This window comes from Heterocephalus glaber, unplaced genomic scaffold (assembly GCF_053883595.1).
Source record: "Heterocephalus glaber isolate CG9 unplaced genomic scaffold, H.glaber_assembly_v1.0 deba00001813, whole genome shotgun sequence".
Lineage (NCBI taxonomy): Eukaryota > Metazoa > Chordata > Mammalia > Rodentia > Bathyergidae > Heterocephalus > Heterocephalus glaber.
In genome coordinates this window covers 1,004,259-1,020,103 of record NW_028258484.1, presented here as the reverse complement: position 1 = coordinate 1,020,103, position 15,845 = coordinate 1,004,259, and positions in this window count along the sequence as shown.

The window sequence follows — 15,845 nt, the reverse complement described above, 5'->3', positions numbered from 1 at the left end:
TGGCTTACAGTGCCCCACAACACACAGCCCTCCCACTGTTCAGCATCCACGTGGGCTCAAATACCCCAACCATAGGTGTGCCCCAGGACCTCTGCACTAGCTGCTCTCTACTCCCTGAACACTCTCTCTTGAGATGTGCTTCTTCTCAGAGGTCATCCTCAGAGAGGCCTCTCTGACTGCCCTTGGCCTGCCCTGATTTCTTCATACATTTGCTTTTTTTTTTTTTTTCCGAGACTGTGTCTCACTGTGTAGTTTGGGCTGGCCTTGAACTCACTACGTAGCCCAGTCTGGCCTGGAACCCATGGCAATCCTCCTGTCTCAGCCTCCCGAGTGCTGGGATGCTGGGACTATAGGTGTGTGGCACATTTGCATTTTTGTCTATTCTCTGCCTGTGGTTCTGCACTGGGAAGGGTCCATCTTGCTCATGATGGTGATAGAGGAAACAAGACAGGCATCCGAAAGCTGACCTCAAGGCCCCAGGCTGAACCCAGGACCTAGGCGGTGCCCCTCTCCTACAGTCACTGCCAGAACTGTGCCAGAGTTTGGGCTAGGCAGAACTGAGCAGGCTGTTCAAGAGCCAGCCAGCCTTCATGACAGTGAGTGGGACTCTGCATTCCAGAGAAGGGGAGTAAGGAGCTATGGGCAGTGGGTGACAGCAAAGCAGGGAGACAAATGCCTACAATGGGGTCCTCTGCATACTGGCTCCATAGTGTGCTCTGAGGGCAAGGTCCCTGAGAGACCTCTTGTTCACCTGGCTACTGTGGACTTCAACAGTGCAGTCCCAGAACATAAAATCCCTCTGTCCTCTGTTTTTAAACCCTCCTGGGTAATTCTGACCCAGGGAAGAACCAGAAAGCAACTCTCTCTGTCGCTTTATCTCAGGCTGCTCCCCTGGCTGCTTGGTAGGCAGGGTTACCTTACCTCTCAGCGAGGGTGTAAGAGCATCTGCCTCCTAGCCACTTCCCCACCAAGACCTGAGATTCTGCTTCCATGCCACCCTGTTGGGGAACTCACTCCCACCAGAGCTTCAAGGAGGGACCTGAGATCCATGTTCTTGACCCTTCACATCCTGCTTCCCAAGGCCTATGACGTGAGGCCTCATGTGTAAACTCTGGCACACTAAATGCTCATTTTGCTGCCTTTTGTGAAAGCTGCTGTGGATCCTTGGGGAGTCAGGTGGGAGGGTCTATATATATACCAGCTGTACCGAGTTTAGCTGAGCTCGTGTGTCTCCTGCCCAGCACAGCCGGGTCCTCCTATGCTTACAAAGGTTCAGCAGGGTTCTGGTCCTCCCCAAGGCCACCCAAGGGAGGCCAGGTCCAAGCAGAGCCCTGAAACCAGGTGTCCTGTCCCTGGCTAAAGCTCTGCTCCACTCCAAGTATTCTACCTGCCAAGCCAGGTTTGGCTGGAGCCATCTCCTCTGGCATCACAGAACCTGTGGGCTGCTCTATTTCTGTTACTGCCAGCCTTGTGGGGGACTTGGGCTGGGGGAGGCTTGCAGAGATATTGGCAGCTACACTGTCTGGTTGGGAATAGGAGAGCTGCTCTATGTACCCAAGAAGTTCTTCCCTTCTCCAGCTTCCCAATCTTCCATGACTCCCTATTGCCCATGGCACCAAAGGAAAAGGAGGCCATGCATGAACTCTACAGCAGGGTATTGGCTGGTTTCTCCTCTGCAGTGCCTACTCTGTACCAGCCCTGGCTATGTCTTCAGCAGTCTCATTGAGGGCCTCCGAGTGAGCAGGTGCAAACTCAAATGCTCAAAACAGTGTTCCCCGCCTTTGGTCCATTATCACTCCCTGAGGAGAAACATCAAATTAAATTAGAATTAATTAGTTAATTAAAACTAATTAAGCTTAGTTATGATCAAATGACTCAGCTTTGTGAATTAATTAAATTATTTAAGTCTGAATTAGAAGTGCCCCAAGTGGAAGGAATTTGGTGGCCCTGAAGAGGATGAAGGTCCAAGGATGGATTGCATGGGCCCTTTGCAAGATGGAGGCTTGACTGATCTTCAAGTACAAGGGAGCCCACCAGGGGCTTTGAGCAGAAGACAGATGCGTTCTGATTTAAGAGAAAGGTATCTGAGTGTGTTGGCCACACCTATAATCCCAGCACTCTAGGAGGCCGAGGCAAGAGAATCATAAATTCAAGGCTACCCTGGGGAACTTGGTTATTTAGTGAGACCCTATGTCAAAAAATGAAAAGAGGGCGAGGGGGTTCTGCCACCTGGTCCCAAGCACAAGGTCCCAAGTTCGATCCTCAGTACCAAAAAAAAAGAGATGGGGATGTAGCACCTTGTAAAGGCCCTAGGTTCAATTCCCAGTCAGTGCTGAAAAAAAAAGAAAGAAAGGTAAAAAGAAAAAGAAAAATGAGATTAGCAGGCCACTCTGCTGAGATTATCTCCATCTGTTCCAGGCAGAGACATTTTTCCCTTAGATCCCTGCTCTGTGGCCACATGAAGATCTGGCCCACCCACCACCAGCCCAGCCCTCTGGGTTCTCCCACCTCAGCATGTGTGACCTAGAAGATGTCCCGTTTCCCTGCTCTGTAAACCGAGGAGCGACTACTATCCCTGCAGGAATGCAACACTGGAAACTGCCAAGACTCTCCGAGGTGGCTACACTCGCTCTTGGTGCTCAATACTCCTATCCCACTGGCCTCTGGCCTCCCCTGTCCCCTCAAGCCAGCCCCCCATTTGCTCTCCTCCCACAGTTGCTTTTAGAGTCAAATCTCCTTCATGACACATGCCCACGCCTGAGCTTGGCTTCCCCTGAAACCTTGTTCTCAGCAGCTGGAGGCATCTCTCCTGGGACTGTAGTTCTCCTAGGCTATTTGGGCTGGTGAAGATAGACCCAGAGCTTGACCATGGCAAGGGCAGAGTCTAGCTAGGCACCTACTGGAGCTCACTTGGTGCCCTGGGTCTGAGGGCAGTTACCTTGGTCCCCAGGCTCTGTTTGGCTGGATGTGAGATGGAAAACAGAAAATGGCTCTATCCAACCTAGGGGAAGGGGCTTTTCTTGGCTTCACTGTGGGGCTTGCAAAATGGATGGAAGAACTTTCAGGCACTAAGGGAACTCCAGGGACCTGGGCAGCCAAGAAAATCTGGCCAGAAGTTTGCAGTAGTGTTGGCCCCAGACATGAAGCTTCGGGGTCCCAAACCACAGCCTGGTTCTCTTAGCCTTTGCAGTGGGAAATGGGACACTTCCCATCCAGGACTCAACACAGGAGCTCCTTTCCAAATAGGAAGGGTTTTGGGTGCTGGACAGCTAACTCACCCAGTGTGTATTCACTGTACACTGCCTTTTCTGCCAGCCAGCTCCCATGGAACTCCTTCACCCTTTCAGGGTCTTTGATCTCAGGTGGAAGCCTATATCATGGGTGGCATGATCTCAGGTGCATGATCTCAGGTAGAAGCCCATATCCTGGGTGGCAGGATGGGCAGAGCAGAAGAGGCAGCACATCCCTTTCCTGGGCAAGGCAGGATTCATACGTGGTAGCCACCATGCTGGTCACACCCCATTGGCCATCTTTTAGTCACATGGTTGTTGTGGCTGCAAGGGAGGTTGGGAAATGTAGTCTCCTCTATACACCCTTCTAACTCTAGTGGGAGGGGCTTAGAAATGGGGGACTCTTCCTACAAGTAGGGAGGGCAGAATGTTACCCAAAGGCAGGAAGAAGATTCTTATTTTAGACAGAATGGCCTTTGTTTAAGGAAGCATGCTGAGGATCCTGGGGACTTAACAGAGCTCTTGCAGAGGGTGGGCTTAAATGGCGCAAGGGGATGTCCGAAGCCCAGGGCTTTTCTGGGGCAGCTGGTGGTTCAGGGCATCCTGGGGCAAGGAGTCAGAGGAGGAAGGGCCAAGAAGTAGCCAGGGAGGAGCTGCGTGGGAGAGGAGCCCTCACTTCGGGGCCTGTGTTCTGACACACACAGCAGCCACAGTGGATGGGTATGGACAGGACTCACCAGGCCCATGGAGGGAAAGGCTGCAAAGACTAGGCCAACTTGAGAACACAACAGACTTAGGATTCAGGGATCTGTGAGCCTCCTTAGAATTGTAGGAGGAGCACTGAAAATGCCAGCTTTCTCTTGTAAGGGTTGAGTATACTTAAACTGTAAGTACTAGTGGGGTATCCCATGAGGCTGGTGCCTGGATTCCATTCATTTTCTGCTTGCATTGGCAGAAGTGGAATTCTGTCAGCCATACAGATGTGCATACTCATTTCACAAGAACTCAAGTCTCAGGCATAGCTTTGTGATTACCATTTTTGATGGCTGCTTGTCAGTCATCATCATGACATATCACGCATCACCCAGAGAGTTCCTGTGGTTGGATGTGGCCCCTGACTCTGAGTTTCACTACAGTAAATGACCCTGGTGCGGGCATCCTTTTGCAGGTAGGATTGTTGACATTTCAGGTTTTAGATGATTTCCTCAGGAACAATTCCCAGAAAAGAAATGGGGTGTAGGGGAAGTTCGTTTGGCTGTAAGGGCCACAGTTTGTGCAGCCAAATGGCTTCCTGGCCCTGTCCTGCCAAGTTACCCATCACCTGCAGAGCCTGGGAGAAGGCTTTGCTCATGGGAGTGGTGGGCCAGCTTTGTCTCTTTTTCCTAAATTTTTGTATAGCACTGTAGAACATATTAAGCAATTTAGAAAGAAAACTTACCTACACTGCCATGTGCCAGAATTGATTTATATAATTTTGATTTATAGCTGCCCAGTTTGTTTTTATATCCAATTTTTTTTTTTTTTTTTTTTTTTTTGCTACCGGGGATAGAACTCTGGACCTTGCATTTCTGTGGCAGGCACTGGAACCACTGAGCTAAATCCCCGGCCCTTACATCCAATTTTTTCCCCAAATTTTTAATTGTGTGAAAAATTATATAATATGGATTTTATTATTAAAAATTCAAGCTTGAACAACAGTAGAGAAAGTGATATAATAAACTTTGCAGAACCCACCACTTGGCTTAGAAGTGATCAACTCAGAGTCATGCTTCATTTCTACCCTTACCTACTCCCCCTCTCAAATATTTGGACATTCATTCCATTCATCCAAGACATGGTATAACTTAATCCACAAATATTTCAAAGCATTCAAATTCTGGGAGATTAGGACTTAACCAAAGAATGACATTATCATTATTTAATATTTACACATGTAACAATGATTTCTTAATAGTATTAATAAGAACCATGTCTCTGTTCAAATTTCTCATTGTCTCACATATGTCAAAAATTAACAAAAAAGCCAGGCAAGGTGGTGCACACCTGTACTCCTGGCATTCTGGGAGACTGAGGCAGGAGGACTGCAAGTTCAAGCTCAGTCTGGGTAATTTAGCAACTTTGTGAGAGCTTGTCTCAAAAAATAAAAAATAATAATAATAAAATTTTAAGAATAGACAATTAGAAAAGGGCTAGGAATGTAGTGCAGTGTAAAGGCCTTGGATTTAATCTACATTACTGCAATCAATCAATCAATCAATCAATATTTTTTTTCTCGGTGCTGGGGATCAAACTCAGGACCTTACACTTGCGAGACAGGCACGGTGCCACTGAGCTAAATCCCCACACCAATCAATCAATATTTTAAAAATTAACAAAAGAATGCTTTGAATCAGGACCTGGATAAGGCCCTACAATCACAATCTGCTGATATAGCTCCTGAGCGCTTTTCATCCTGTGTTGCCTCTGTATTTTTTTCTTCCTCAGAGTTTATGTGTTGAAGAAACTGGGTTATTAGATTGTAGTGTCTCATACTCTGTGTTTCCTGTAATCGATAAGCAGGTCTAGAGATTTCATCAGATTCAGCTTGAACTTTTTTTCTTAATATTATATTGATTGTGCTTTGTTATAGTAAAACAAGATAAAAATGATAAAGAAAAGATCGCCATCTCTTGGAGTGTAACAATATATTATTGCAATATAATATAATAATATAATTAACAATATAAGTATTTTTATTATCAAACAAACCACTAATAGCTAATATATTAGTTTATGTAATTTGCACATATTTATGGGGTGCAGTATTACAATTGGATACATATATACACATATCCCATGTGTGGCAATTATCTAATCAGAGGAATTAGTATTTCCATCCCCTCAAATATCATTTCTATGTGTGTGTTTTTTGGGTTTTTTTGAGACAAGGTCTCACTATGTAGTTCAGACTGGCCTTGAACTCACTATGTAGCCCAGGCTGGTCTTGAACTCGTGGTGATCCTCTTGCCTCAGCCCCCCAAGTGCTGTGATTACAGGCATGCACCACTACACCTGGCAGTGTGTTGAGAACCTTCAAATTCTTCAACCATTCACCTCTTGATGAATATCTCAGTTGATTTTATATGTTGGCTGTTGTGAATAATGCTGCAATAAATAAAAGTGTGCAGATATCACTTTCACATAATGATTTTATTCCCTTTGGATATACACCTAGTAGTGGGATTGCTGGATCATATGGTTTTCTATTTTACATTTTTTGAGAAACTTTTGTAATAGCTATGCTAACTTACATTCCACCCACAGTGTATAGGAGTTCCCCTTTCTCTGCACTTTTTCATATCCTTGTTGACCATTTGTATGTCTTCTTTTGAGAAATATGTATTTACCATACTTTAATTGGATTATATGAGGTTTTTATTTTTCTGTTGAGTTGAATTCCTTATTCTGGCTATTAATTCCTTATCAGACAGTTTGCAAATATCTTCTCCCATTCTTCACTAGGCTGATTGTTTCTTTTGTTATTCACAAGTTTCTTAGTTTGACATAGTCCCATTTGTTTAGTTTTATTTTTGTTGCCTGTGCTTTTCTTTTTCCTATACCAATGTTCTTCTAGGCCAATGTCTTTCTATACCAATGTTTCTTATAGTAGTTTCATAGTTTCAGGGTTTTTCCCCCTTTATACCAATGCCCTAAAGTGTTCCGACCTCTGTCTAGGCCCCATATCCTAACAGCATACTCAGCTACTGAAGTCATCAGTGGATGAACCCACTGATGAATATAACACCTCCATGATCCAATCACCTTCATGACACATGAGACTTTTGGAGGACAATTTAGATCTAAACCATAACAGTCCTTGATCCATGTTGAGTTGAATCTTATAAAAAGTGAGAGATAGAGGTCATTCTTCTCTTTACCCAGCTTCATTTATTGAAAAAATTGTCATTTCTCTAATGTGTGTTTTTGGCTCCTTTGCTGAAAATCAGTTGTCTATAAATGGATGAATTAATTTTTGAATTGTCCATTTTGTTCTGTTGGCTAGCCTATGTATCTATTTTTAGACCAGTACCATATCGTTGTTTTGTTTCCCTGTACCAGGAATCAAACTCAGGACCTTGCCCTTGCCAGGTAGGCACAGTGCCACTGAGCTACATCCCTGGCCCTATTGAAACCATACTGTTTTGGTTTCTGTAGCTTTGTACTATGTTTTGAAATCAGGTATTGTAAGCCTCCAGCTTTGCTTTTTTGCTAAAGTTTGCTTTGGCTATTCTAGGTCTTTTGTGCATCGGTATGAATTTTGTGATTTTTTTTCTGTTTTTATAAAGAATTTCAATAATATTTTGATGGTGATTGCATTGAATCTATAGACTACTTTTGGTACCATGGACATTTTAACACTATCAATTCTTTTAATCAATGAACATGGGATATATTTTTTACATGTTCTCTATATTCTCTTTCATCAGTGTTTTAGATCTTTTACTTCCTTGGTTAAATTAACTCCTAGGTATTCTATGTGTATGTGTGTTGTACATAGGATTGCTTTATTTCTTTTTCAGCCAGTTCATTATTGGTATATGTAAATGCTACTACTTTTTGTATGTTGACTTTGTATCCTGCTACTTTACCAAATTTGTTTATCAGTTTCAACAGATTTTGGTGGTCTTTAGGGTTTTATACATATAAAATCATGTCAATCTGAAAACAGGGATAATTTGATAACTCCTCCTTTTTAATTTGATAATCTTTCTTTCTCTTGCCTAATTGTTCTGGTTAAGATTTCTAAGACTATGCTGAGTAGGAGTGCTGAAAGTAGACATCCTTGTTTTGTTACAGATCTTAGAGAGGAAACACTTTTGGCTGTCGATTTGTCATACATGGCCTTTGATATGTTGAAGTATGTTCTCTGTATACCTAATTGTTGAGAGATTTTATCATAAAGGGATGTTGAATTTTATCAAATGCTTTTTTCTGCATCTATTGAGATGATTATATGGCTTTTGTTCTTTATTCTGTTGATGTGATGTTTTATGTCAAATATTGATTTGGATATCTTAAATCCTCTTTTCATCCTTGGGATAAATCCTACTTTATGGTGGATGATTTTTTGATTGTTGTTGCATTTATTTTGCCATTATTTGGTTGAGAATATTTCTGTCTGTATTCATCAAAGATATTTGTCTGTAATTTTCTTTTTTTATGTTTTGGTATTGGTAATGCTGGCCTGGTAGAATAAGTATGGCAGAGTTCCTTCCTTTTCAATTTTTTGGGAAATAGTTTTAGAGTTGGTATCAGTCCTTCTTTAAATGTTCTGTAGAATTCACTAGTGAAACCATCTAGGTTTTCCAATTTGTTGTGTAGTTGTTCATAATAGTCTATAAAGATCTTCTGTATTTCTGTGTTATTTGGTGTAAGTCTCCTTTTTCACCTCTGATTTTATTTATTTGGGTCTTTCTTTTTTTTCTTGGTTAGCCTAAGGTTTGTCAATTTTGTTTATCTTTTCAAAAAACTAATTCTATTTCACTTATTTTTTTTGTATTTATTAGTCTTCATTTGATTTATATTTGCCCTGATGTTTATTTCTTCCCTTTTACTGATTCTGGGTTTGGTTTATTCTTGATTTTCTAGTTCCTTGAGTTATATCAATAGGTCACTTATTTGAAATCTTTTTCTTTTTTTTTTGATGTAAGTGCTTATTGCTGAAAACATCCCTTTTAATACTGCTTTTGCTGTATCTTCTAGGTTTTGATATGTTGTGTTTCCATTTTCATTTGCTTTAAGAAATTTTTTAACTTTAACTTTTATTTCTTCATTGACCCACTGGTCATTCAAGAAAATGTTGCTTAGTTTCCATGGATTTATACAATTTTTGAAGTTCCTATTGTGTTGATTTCTAGTTTTATTACATTGTTGTCAGAGAAGGTACATGATATAATGTGGATTTAAAAATATTTATCGAGATTTGTTTCAAATTCTGAAATTCTTTCTTTTGCTTGGTCTTATCTGTTGTTGAAAGCTCTCATTTGCATTTTTTATTTCATTGATTGAATTCTTCAGCTCCAAGATATCTGTTTGGTTCTTATGATATCTATCTCTATTGACTTTTCATTTGGATCTGAATTGTTTTCCTTATTTTGTAGTAGTGTCCATCTATACTCTTTCATTTCATTGAATTTCCTTAGGATTGTTATTATAAGTTCCTTTTCAGACATTTTATAGATTTGCTTTATGGTGAGTTCTGTTTCTGAGGAATTTTTGTGTTCCTTCAGGATTGCCATACTTCCCTGGCTCTTGTGTCCCTATTTTGACATCTGTGCATCTGGTATAACAGGCATCTCTTGTGATTTTACAGAATAAATTTTATAGGGGAACACTTTTTCCTATCAGTGAGCTATAGGATGTTGGTTAGGCAGGTGCTTTGGCTTTGGTTTGGAGTGGGATCACTGTGAATTATTCAGCAGTAATCAACATCAGTGGTGTGTATATCTCAGTGGTTTAGACTACAGGTGTTTGTTGTGGCAATGGTGTGACCATACAGTGGATATGTGCTGCCATATGACCTTAGGACTCAGAGGTGCAAGTGTGAACACTGATCATGATTGGCCCTCTGACAGTGCCAGAGGCAATGCCAGGGGCCTGGACTGTGGGTTATATGTCCCCAGGCCCTGCAGAAACAAGTACTGCAGGAGGTGCCCACCAGCAATGCAAGTGGTGGTGCTAGGGGGTGTGGCATGCAGTGAACCAATCCTCAGGCTCTGATGGAGCAAACTCCACAGTACCTGGGGCCTCCAGCAGTGGCATCCATGGTTCAGAGACATGCAACATGTTGGACATGTCCTAAGGCCCCCCCGGGAGCCAACTCTACTCTCATGGGGATCTCTTACACAGTGGGATTGGTGGTACAGCAGGAATGATACATGGGGACCTGCAAGAGGAAACATCACTGGTGGGGGCTTCCAGCAACAGCAATGGCGATACTCAGGGTACAGACCATAGGAGGTGTGTCCTCAGACCCTGCAGTGAACGCTTGTGGTGATACTGTTCATAGGTGGTTAGGGACAAAGTGTAGACAGGGCCCCAGGTCCCAGGGGGCAAGCACCTTCATTCTTCATGTCTCGGATATGGACCCGTACTGTGCTGAACCCCTATGCCTTGCAGCACAGGACTCTGTATGAGTCAGGGTGCCGGGGCCATGGTTGCACAAATAGGTCTAGTTCATGAGTGTGGTGGAAAGGTTGGCTTTATCATCTTTGGCAAGAACAGCTGGTGGAGTTCTGGGTACTTTTATCAGGAGGCAGAGTGTCCTGTCAGGTCTTTGTGGAGTTAGCAGCTGCCAATGCTCAATGCCTGTTTTTTTTAACGTATTAGTGGTTGCAAATAAATGCAAAATAAATTAGTGATTGCGCAGTGGTGGTTCTAACTTAACATTCCTTCTTCATTTACTACTGAAACATTTCTACAGGGAGAAACTTCCCCTCAACCAAACTTCCACTGTTTGGCTACTAGTGCTATGGTATGTAAAAGAAAGGCAGAATATATGCTTGTCCTGGACCCTCTACCAGCTTTCTAAACATAATTGTTCTTCTAATGGTGATCAAATATGGGTTTAAAGGTAACTATGAAGCCACGAGTTCAAAGATATTTTAATGTGTTTTAATTGATCACAATATTTGTCCCCTCTTTTTTGTACCTGGGATCGAACTCAGGACCTTGCGCTTGCAAGGCAGGTGCAGTGCCACTGAGCTAAATCCCCGGCCCAATATTTGCCCTTATTGAGTCTCAAATTATCCCATCTTTAAATTGGCTCCTAAGTCCTTTGGACATGACCTCATTGTTCTTTGAGACAGTGTTTGTTATCTCTTTTGAAAAATGTTACAGGCTCATCTCATATATTTCCTGCTGAGACTGGAGTCATTTCCCCAAATCAGGTTTTGGGTTTTTTTTAGGGAGATGTGGTATTTAGAAATCATACTCCCAATGTGAAGAATGCATAAGGCTATTGCCTTAGTCATTTCTACATCATTAATTCAGACTGACACTTCTGTTTCAAATTCAGGACTACTGAGATTTTACTCAACTTATGTCATCTATCTGGATCTCTTCTTCTCTAGGCCAAGTACATGGTTCTCAACGACACCAGACAAATAGAGTAAGAAAAAAATCTGCCTCAGCCCAGGGCACACACACAATAATACTAGAGTATTACAAGCACCATCACTCACAACACAATGACTAAAAACACTGTAAGATGATTTTTTTCTGCATTTCTTTTTTTGACATTAGGGTATACTGCACTGGAGTTGTACAGTCATATTATGGCATGTTAAAGTCTCTTGGTAGCTGAGTGTGGTTGTCCACGCTTGTGGTAATCCCAGTACTCTGGGAGGTTGAGGCAGAAGGATCACAAATTAAAGCCCAGCCTGGACAATTTAGCAACTTAATGATAGCCTGTTTCAAAATAAGAAATAAAAAAGGGCGCTGGGATGTAGTTTCAATCCCCAGTACTGAAAAAATATATATACATAGAAGAAAAAAAGAAAAGAAAGAAAGGAAGAAAGATTTTAAAACATTCCTTAGCATAGTTCTCTACCTGGTTGCAAAACCTGGACATTCAGGTTTATTTCTTTCCTTTTGCTTTCAATGTTTTGGGAATCTGTAACAATTATGTTCTATAAGTATAGAATATATTTACATGGCCCTAAAATCAAATCTACACAACAACAAATTATATTTAGAGAAGTCTAGCTTCTATCCCTATCTGTTTCCCCATCCCAACTCTTTCACATATGTAGCCATTAAAAAACAAATGGCTTAACTTTCCTGGCAGGTGTAAATTACAGTATAAAAATCCTTTGACGTTCACTCTACTGAGAGGTGTGATCTATGTCCCTCCCCTTGAATTCAGGGACTTGTGACTGCTTTAGCCCACAGAGCAAGGCAGAAGTGATGCCCAGGAACTTCCCAGCTGGGTAGTAAAATGCCACAGAGCCTTCACCCAGCCCACTGGACATGCATGCTTGGGGCTTGCTGAGCCACCATGTGAAGAAGTCTCTACTCCAAGACCCCTTGGTTGGAGAGGCCATGTGTCTATAGGTCCTAAGTCCCAGCTGAGCCTAGCCTTCTAGCCATACTCCCCAGACACCAGTTATGTGACTGAAGCTATGCTGGACCTTTCAGAGCAGCCACCACCAATGGAATGCCAACATATGACCTTCATCAATACCACGTGGGAAAGAAAACTCAGACACCAGCCCCTCCTGGGTCCTGAACCCACAAGATCATTTATGTAATAACATGATCACTCAGGCCAACCAGTGGGGTAGCTTGTTAGTCTACAAAAGGTAGAACACCTTTCTGTTTCTTTTTCTTTTTTTTTTTGGTACCAGGGATTGAACTCAGGACCTTGTGCTTGCAAGCAGGCAGCAGAACCAATGAGCTAAATCCCTGGCCCCTTCTGTTTCATTTTCAATGTAAACAAGTTCAGACATGCATAGTGTCTCCCTTGTTAAATAATGGTAACATACAATAGTTGTAGGGAACAGGGAAAGGTGACATTCCTAGAACCTCTGCAGTAAGTCCTAGTTTCCTGCGAGCCACAGTAGTACAAGGCAAACTAACTTATTATACAGGAAAGGTAGAAAAATGAGACTTTTGAGAAGAAGTTGAGCTTTAGGTCTGATCAGTGCTGCTCTGGGTGGCAAAGGCGAAGCCCCCGAGCTTGCTGCACCTTTTATTCAGCACATCGGAAGAAACAAATGTAACAAATGACTTGCAGAGAGTTCAGTACATCGGGATAAACAAAGTGTAACATTCCAAGAACAATGAGGAACTGAGTAGATGAAGGTTTTGTTCTTCGGAGGATGTCTTCAGCTGGAGCATCACAGCATCACTGGATCATTGAGGTCTCAGTTGTGACCGTGGGCCAAAACGGAATTATGTCTCAAAATGCCATAGCTGGCCTGTAGGCAGGAGAACTAGCCCTAATCAAATGATTTTTCCCTAAAATTATGCAGCATTGCACCCAACAAATAGTGATTTTTCTGTAGCTCTTGCTTTCAACAGACAGTATGTTTTAGCCATCACTCTAGAGAGCCTATCAATTAATAGGTGACTTAAGACCTTATAATCCATGTTTGGCCTCGATTCTCACATACTGCTTTGTTTTGTCATATTGTCATGGAATATGATTCTTCTTACATTTACGCCTCTGTGAATCTCTTAAACAAGTTGTCTTAAACAGCATGGTTTTTATTTTTCTCCATCTCTCTTTTGACATTTTTTAGTACTCAGGAAGGTTTGAATTTTTGTTCAAATAATTACCTTTATACTAATAACTGCACAAGATACTTTTAGTCTGCTGTGTGTGTGTGTGTGTGTGTGTGTGTGTGTGTGTATGTGTGTTACTAGGAATTAAATCCAGGGCCTCACACATGCTAGGGGAGTGCTCAGCCACTAAGCTACACCCCTGCCTCTTACTCTTTCTTGCACGTATTTGTTTCTCTGTTGTGGACAATATTGAACCTTCCCTTCTCTTTCTCTCCCACAGCATCTGAGGTGAATTAACATTCTTTTACTCCCAAATATGAACTATAAGGCAATCAACAAGCTTATTTTCATGGAATTCTCACTTTTCCTACCATATATTTGATAATTGTATTGTATCATAACTGCACTTTATCCCTGACAATCAATATTCACTCTTAATTGTATAAGCCCCTCCCACTTTCCCTTCCTTCTTTTTGTTTCTAGCTTCTAGTTGTTGGAGCCAATTGTTTCTTTTTTTCTGGATCGGATTTTATGTTCTACAAATGCTCTATGTTTAATACCATGAGCCTTTAGGTTTGTGCTTCTCTAGTCATTGAGACTGTCAGAAGCTTGTGTTTTTGATAGAGTCCTCAGGAGGTGCTTGCAGGAACAATATTTCTGGGCTTCTTGAATGTGGATAATTCTTCAAGGTCTTCATACTTGAAAGTCAATTTGGCTCCAAATTCACCTTTCTTGGGTCATATTTGACCCCTTTGTTATTGTAGCACCTTTTCCTTGCCTTCAGCCACAAGGTGTTGATGAGTAACTTGATTTTTCTTGGGCTCTCAATGCCATCCGTAAACTATGTCATGGAGTATGAAATTTTGCTGGCTGTTCTGGGTCAGTTTTCCAGTTAACAATGTTGTTTCAAGTTTTTACTTTTGGCAAAGCAGTGGCTTTTGAGTTGTAGTGTTTATTCTTTGGCCCCTCTGGTTTGGGTCTACTTCTTCAGTGACCGCTATGACATACCTTGGACTTTTTGCCTGGTTCCTGTATTGTCACTTTCTCTTCAATCTTTTTGATCTCTTCCATTTTTTTTAAAAAAAATTCACCATTTCATCTTCAGTCTCTTAAGGCATTATTTATTGTGTTTTTTCTCTCATTTCCTCCTAGTTTATTCTTCATTCTGAGTTTTTCTTCTATTTTTAATTCTTTCTCTAGTTCTAGTATATTTTTTCAGAAGCCTTCAAATTTCTTTCATATCTTTAATTACTTTCTTAGTTTTTGTTGGCTCATTTTAAAATGAGTTTTTACATTTGGAGACTTGTATTCTGTGCACTTGTGTTTCTAGAATGCCTTTATCATTTGGGGGGACATTGCTCATTATTTCCATTTTTCTAATAATAACTTTGTATGGGACTTAACCACAATATTTGTGGATCTTCTTGATATGAATTGAGTTTTCTGCACTCTTAAGGAAGAGTGGATCAGAATCAATTTTCTACTGTCATAGCTCTAATGCTTCTGTCTTCTGTTGTTTTATGTGAAGTGTCAGAAAATGGAATCTTGTATTTTGGTTCCCTCTTCCCTGGAACCATACTCTTTCCTTCTCTACTTCCCTCCCTCCCTCCCATTCTCTCTTCTTTGCTTTTGTTTCTAGTGTGTAGATGTTGGCTCCCATTGTCTCTCTTTTGTTGGATCTGAATTTTACTTTCATCGAGTTGTAGGTATGAACCTTTCCTGAAGGGAGTTTCTGTGAATTAGCATCAAGATTCATGGGGCCTACACTGCCCCAGCCCCTAACCTTACCACCCACCTTATGCAGCTACCCACATGTGGGATATCTGGCAGGTGCTCCCAAGGTTAGGAATGTCAGTTACCTCTAGACTGAAGCAGATAAGACCTGGCTCTTCCTCTTCCCTTTCTTTCACTGCTGTGGTGATCTTGAAAGAAGTGTAGTAGCTGCACCTGAAATACAGGAGCCTGGATCCCCATCAAGCCATATTCAGCCATGTGTGAGCAAAAGTAAACTTTTGTAGTGATGGGCCTCTGAATGTTTGGGGTGTCTTTGTTAATGCAGCCTGTTCTATCCTGACTCACACAGAGGAGCTGGGGTGCAGTTCAGAGTTGACCCCTTGGGTAACAAGTGGGAGGCCCTGGGTTCCACCTCAGCACTGCAAAATGACAGCAATAACAACAACAACAAATGTGATGTATTCAGAGAGAGAGAGAGATGCTGCCCTAGCAAGCTCCTAAAGTAAGTGACACTAGTGGCAGCATGGTGGCAGATGGCTAGGAAATTTATTTTAGAGGCTGGGAAGACCAAGATTTGGGTGATACAGAGACAAACAATTCAGGAAAGCTGTCTCC